The following is a 6,150-nucleotide window of genomic DNA, read 5'->3' on the forward strand; positions in this document are numbered from 1 at the left end:
AAGTTTTATCTAAAAGGGTCATTCCGGTCATGGTAAATAAGAGGACACTTTGCTCTGTAAGAATCGATCAAAGGTCATACAGACAAGGTCACATGCTGCTTGGCAATGCCGAGAGTGTTTTCAACATGCACTTTGATGACACTTGGCATTTCCATGCAGCAGAAATTAGGGTTATGCTACTGCATGTTTACATCAAAAATCAAGGATCCTGCTTCCACACCCAATACTGAGGGTGTAAGCCCTCAGTTCTGTTTTTGCACCTTTGGTACCTTTCTCCATAAGGATCCTGATCCCAAGAGATAGGTGAAAAATCTGATAACTTGCTACTGACAGCACATGGCATCCAAAAAAGGCATCCCTACCAAGCCAAATGAGGTTTCCCCAAAACAGTCTGACTTTTTTTTTACAGACTTACAAAGAGGTTGGCCATAAACTGGGCTTTAGCAAGAACTACAGATCTGCCAGCTCCATTATTTCACCTCATTAGCTTTTCCTTGATGCCCTGCTTTCATTTTCTTTGAAATCAGGGCAATGACAGAATTCACTTTTATGCTTTCAACATTTCCCCTCCTGCTTCTTGGAGAACTGAGAGTCCCTCTTTGCTCTTTATTTGGCTGATCAGTTTTGGAGAGCAAGAATGATTTTCAAGAAATCAAAAACCCACAACCCAAGTTAAAAATTTGTAAAGATGCAGGTTCCGAGTGGATAGAAAAATAAACAAATAAATAAATAAAAATAAAGCCAAAAACCGTATTCATCCTCCAAAAATGAGTCTAAGACATGTTTAAGCCATAAGTGATGAGAAGAATGGTGAGAAATCAGCAGATAGCCACACATTAGTCCTCTTTCAGGGCAGGAGACATAAAAACTGCCTGTTCCTTTTCCCTTCTTCTACCCAGCCTTGCCCTGGAAGTCGTCACAGCACAGGTCCTTGGTGCTCTCTGGCTTCATCAGCAGTCTCCACCACATGGAAGGTGAGATGAAGCTGATCATCCAGTTCCAACCAAGCTCTGGCAGAAGTTTCAGCTGACTTTGCTAAAGCTTTATGTCAGATTATGCTGCATTTCACTTCCGTGTGAGTGAATATAAATTGATCATGAACAACCTGTGAGCTGAACCTTTAGGAACTTGTCCTTTAGCAGTGATCTGAAGCCAACAATGAACATACAGGGTCAAAGCTGAACTCGAAATTTGTTATTTTAAACTAGATATCAGTGAACTATTTCACATGGACTCAACAATGTATTTTCTGAAATTAGTATGTGTGGCATAAAGGAAATGTGAATGTGGGAGGTAATTTTGTTAAATGAGTATTTTAGCTCAATCTGTTGATACTATTTTGGCCTAGACATAGGAAGCCAACAAATGATGAGAGTCAGTAAGCTTAGGGCAGCAAATAGGAAGTTTTCGCACATGCTTTTAAGGTAATAAGAAGGAAGGAAATGTAATAGCATGTAAGTTATTAGCAAAAGGGTAAGTATATATGGAGTATATATATTCAGGGAATGGAAGTTATTGGAGATCAGTGTGTGAGCTGGAGGCTCTATAAGGACAGTATATACCATGGTAGAGTTGATGGTGGAGGAAAAATGAGAGTCTGATTCTGAAGTTTGGGTTGATTTTGAAGACATGGAGAAGTAAATGTACATAGAATTGTACCTAAAACCATTACAGATACCAGCTCAGACATCAGTGTATGGCAGATTTGTCTACAGAGACAACAACTCTAGGGCTGAAGATGCACCTTGCTTCTGTTCTTTTCTGTAAAGAATAGAATGAAATTATCTAAAAAACAGTGTTAAAAATAAACCCAGAGCACAAGATGGGAGGTGCAGGGCAGTCCCTGTGGCTGAGGGGCAGCCTTTCTCTCTGGCAAGCCAAATGGCCCGGAGAAGCCAGCCCCAGAAAAGGGGCCCTCAGCCCCCCAACCCTCCTCCTTGTCCACGTGAGGGCATCTTCCAGGCCGCTCCCAACACAGCCGCCTTTGGCCACGCGTGGGCCACTCCATCACAGAGGCTTGCTGAGGTCACAGCGGCCACCACTGCCCCGCCTTTGCTGCGGGCCCTATAAAACAGGCCCCCTGCAGCTGGCCCAGCATTCGCTGAGCATCTGGGCCCTCTGACTGCCAGCTTGTGCGGCAGGAGGAAGACTAGAAGAGCAAGGCGAGCAGCAGGCCTCCTTGGTGTGCGAGGACAGCGATGCCGTCCGGTGAAGCACCAAGAAGGAATGCACCTGAGCAGAAGGAGATGTGTCGTGGGCGGAGGGATAGCCCTCGAGAGAGAGACACCAGTGCCCAAGGGACCTCTGGCGCCCAGCCCACAGACACACACAGGCGGTACCATTGGCACCGCAACGATGCGGGGAACAGGCCAGCCCCTCACACACCCAGCGACAGGGATCCTGGGCCTTACCATAGAAGCAACGGTGACGTGGGGCGAAGGCGGGAGCATCGGGCAGACAGCCACAGGGAGCAGAGGCGTGCCCATAGTCCCGAGCACAGTGCGGGACCCAGTAATGGCCGTAAACCAGAGGGCAGCGTCGGACCCATGCATGAAAATCAAGCCGACAGTGGTTTGGGACCGAGGCGTGGGACTGGACGACCCCCTGGTTCGGCACCCTGGCCTGAGAACATTCCGGACGGAAGGCATCCCCTTTGGGCAGTCCCGGGCAAGGACTGGCTTAGCCTTCTGCCCAACACCGTGGAGCCCATGGAGCTGGATCCACCACATGTGGAGGAACGGATGGAAGTGGATCCACCTCTGCCGGGACAGGCCTGGGACTACTGCGGCATGTCTTTGTGCTCTGCCATCCGAGAGCACCAACAGCATCGCAGGAGTGCCCAGTGAGCCCCCTACTCGTTGCTCAGGCTCCATCGCAAGCATTAACTTGCAGCCACCAAACACCACAGACATCCCGCAGGCTTGCCTGCAAGATGTCCCGGCAATAAACAGCTCTTGCCGATTCTCAGGGGTTGTGTGAGTGCTTCTTTTTTTGGGGGGGAGGAATGGGATAAAGTTGCACGAGGGGAGGTTTAGGTTGGATATTAGGAATAACTTCTTTACCGAAAGGGTTGTTAGGCGTTGGAATGGGCTGCCCAGGGAAGTGGTTGAGTCACCATCCCTGCAGGTCTTGAAAAGACATTTAGATGTAGAGCTTAGTGATACAGTTTAGTGGAGGTCAGAGGTTGGGCTAGGTGATCTTGGAGGTCTCTTCCAACTTAGGTGATTCTGTGATTCTTTGATTCTGTGATCTGAGGTGCAACGTGAGACCTGAATTTCTCCGGGCATCAGATGACTGCACCATTGGAGCTGGATAGACCCTGAAACATCCGATCTGGAAGGTCTCTCTCATGTCCCTTCCAGAAGCCTGTGGGTTAGAGTCTCCAGGCACTTTCAAGGGGATTTGAGTCTGCATGACTCCCTTTTCCCACCAATCCTGCTAAAGCTCTCATAGACCATCCGATCTGACCTCCACATACCTACCTGGATTTACCCTTTTTGGGAAAAACACTCTGAAGTGATGTCAGGCCAGGGACTAACTGTCACAGAGTCAGCTTGGCTCTGGTGCTGCACGTGGTGCAAAGCAAAGGTGCCTCGTGGGATGCTCCTTTCCCTAAAGGTGTGGAAGTTGTTATTGCCATCAACCCTTGGCAGCTCTCAGCTGCCCCTTGTGAACTGCCTGTGGGTGCTTAGACAACCCCCACCTATGGACCCTCTCCTCTGGGGATGTTTGGGGAAGATTGCTGTCCCCCTGGAGATACTCTGCTTCCTTAAACACCTCTACACACTCAGAGCCTTGCCCCAGCTCCTTGCAGACAAAAATCTTACATGGAACGTGCAAACACCAGGCAACCATAGGATCAGACAGCCCAAAAGCCTGCATGAAATCCCAGAAATAGCAGAGAGATTCTCCCCTTTCTTCTCAGTGCCTTGGTTCAGATCTTAATTTAGTATCTCTTCTGCAGCACCAAATAGCGTCAGTATTTTGGGAGGGACAAGATGCTGTGCCGGAGGACAATTGCAGTATGGCCAAGTTTTGCAATGCAGCCCTGCGAGGCAGCCCAGCAGAGCCAGGATCAGCCTGCAGATGCATGCATTTCCTGGATAGGTTTCTGAAGTTCATATTAATTTATACCCCATGATAAAAAAGGTGGAGACTTTGCTTGCCTTTTGAGCACGTACACAAGGCACAAATGGCTAGACATCGAAGGAGAACAGCTCTATCGAGGGAAGAGCAACTGTGATGAGTAATGCTAAATTTAACAACTGGCAAGTTGCCTAAATTCTTGAAAATTTTTATATGCTTTGGCTGTGTTCAGTGGAAAACTTGTTCTCATGTAAAACTGCACTGGCACCTAGCGGCTGCTGAATTCAATCACAGCACCCTCCTGAGCGGTGTGAAGATAGTTGGGAGGGGCCAATTTTGCTGCAAGTGAACAGCAGATGACAGCCACGAAACTGTTAAAGAGCAAACAATGCAAAGGACAATGCTCAGCAGCATTTCTCACACTGCAGTATTCAGCACTGCTGACGTTTATGGAAACAAAAAAATATGAAGGGTTCCAAAAACTCCCCAAAAACTTGAAAAAAAAAAAAGAAAGAAAAAAAAAGTGCCCCTTAGTGACGTATAAGTAAAAAAATTTGCCACGGGGAAAGGTATGGACCTGCTCTGGGAAATAAGTGGGACTCTCCAGATACCCTACTTCTGGCTCATGATACCTCTTCTCCCATGAGAAACACCAGCTTTCAAAAAACTTTCTTTGAGGTGAAATGCTGAAATTTTAGATGGTAAATCTTACCTGTGAGAATTTTAACTACACAATTTAATTTTGCTTGGATAAACATGCTTTGTACAAGTACTACTAAAAAAATTAACAGTTAGTATAATACAATAATACAAACAAATTTATCTGAAACAATCAAATAAAATATCTTAGTGATTCCTGGACTAAGAAAAAAAAAAAAGAGAGAGAGAAAAAAAAAAGAAGGATTACATGATCCAGCCCCGTTTTAAGGTGCTGCAACGTGTTTTGCAACATGTTTTACTGTGTATGGTCCTGGAAGAAAATGTGAGCAGAATGAAGTGGGGAAAAGGTTTGCAAGAAACATTCTGATCATTTTGCAACTTGAGCATCACAGCACTGAGCGCCCCGTGGCATGGCACGGCCCTGGAGCAGGGTCCTGTGCCACTGCCCCCATCTCAGGGATGCTAGCGCTGCCAGCAGAGGGATTTTGCAGACAGGAGCAGGGCTGATGGACCAGCTGGGCGAGTTATTTGAAAAGGACATTAAGAGCACCTTTGGGGATTTAATTCCCAGTGTTGTTCTTCTAAAGCTCACTCTTCCCTGGCTCAATATTGCAATTGCTTTGAGCTCCTCTGGATGGGAATCTCTGAGACTGATTGCAAATGGTTTAAAATGAATAATTCATTCTCTCCTACTGATTTTAAAAAGAGGCAAAGTTATCTGACTGATGATTCTCTGAAGAATTAAGGAGATCACATACAAAATTAATACATATTGTCGGAGCTTATTAAATATTTACGACTGTTTAGCCATAAGACACTACAAGAATCCTAAATCCAGATCTGTAAACCATACTTTTTTCTTCTCACAGCCCCAAATGTATTATTTCCAGAACTTGGAAGGGACTCAGGAACAGGGGAGTGATCCCTGCTTATTTCACCCCATGGCAGCGCTGATGGGAGGGACCTCAGGAGGGACCTGCCACCAGCACTGGGCCAAGGTGGTCATCCAACCAGGTCTTGAAACCCATAGGTGAGAAGGTCCTTCGCCTCCCTGGGGACCTTCCTGTCTTAAAAGTTACAGCTGATGGCCTTGGGGACCGTTCTTCTCTTCTTTCAGCGGTACTTTCATTCTTTGGTTTGATGAACCCTCTGTTTCTATTTCTCATAGGTTGGAGGGCAATACGAGCCCTTCTGGTGGCCACCTGTAGGTGATCACAGCCCTCTCCAGGCTTCAGCTACAAGCCCTGGGCAGACCTTCATCCAGTCAGGGCTTGCCCACCTTGAGTCCTTCCAAGTGCTAAAATGAAATGGGCTGAGATTTATTCAGAGCTGCCTTACCCACAGCTTTAATTCTTAAGTTCGGTTCTTGCTGATTTCCATTTGAATCATCTGCAATATAAACTT

Source organism: Anser anser, assembly GCF_964211835.1.
Source record: "Anser anser genome assembly, chromosome: 7".
In the NCBI taxonomy this organism is placed as follows: Eukaryota; Metazoa; Chordata; class Aves; order Anseriformes; family Anatidae; genus Anser; species Anser anser.